Genomic DNA, 814 nt, shown 5'->3' with positions numbered 1-814 from the left:
ATAAAACTAAATATTTTACATGGAAAAACTTCTTAGAGATTCCTAATAGTGCAGGCTGCCTTCAAGTCGAATGTAGAAGTCTATTTAACAGTTTTTATGCCCCTCTCATACATCTTCATATAACTTATATTCAAATGAATCATCCAAGCTGTGTCCCCAGAATCAACCAGTGTAAAAGGTGTTTCAAAGATTGTTAAACAACTAAATATAAGGATTTATCCAATGATGTACGTAGACAGATGTCCAAGATGCGTCTGAGTCAGATTGACCAGTACCCAGATGATGATGTTTAGGCAGAACACACTTTTTTAGTTTAAGTAATTAGTGCATCAGACTAGCCTGGAACACCCACGGATCTGTCACCTGTTCACATCTTGGAATACAACCCTCCATAAACAGCTCAGGAGATACAGTTCCCTGCTTCCATCACGTTACACTCGGGTGGCAACAATGTTCTACATACTAGATGCAACAATTTACATTTCTGACTTGTTTTGGGTTTTCTTTTTTCTTTTATATTGATCTCACGTTTATATTCTTTTCTACTTCACCGTGCAGTCAGCAAAGAGGGAGCGTACTGCGGCCCCCGGAACCATCGAAGCAAACGGGACATCTCCCGGTCGTCCTTCAAATTCACATTAAGTGTCCAAAGGAAAAAGCGAAATATCGCCCACATTATTATTTAGAACAGCTGTCATAATGGAGGAGCCCCCAACACCGCCCACCCCCGCCACAGCGTTTTTCTCCTCAACGTTTGAACTTGAACTTGTCTCTGTTGCGCACCACGACTCACTACCCCACCAGCCCCCGCTCC

The sequence above is a fragment of the Takifugu rubripes genome, chromosome 9, assembly GCF_901000725.2.
Source record: "Takifugu rubripes chromosome 9, fTakRub1.2, whole genome shotgun sequence".
In the NCBI taxonomy this organism is placed as follows: domain Eukaryota; kingdom Metazoa; phylum Chordata; class Actinopteri; order Tetraodontiformes; family Tetraodontidae; genus Takifugu; species Takifugu rubripes.
Note: the sequence above shows the minus strand (reverse complement) of the source record.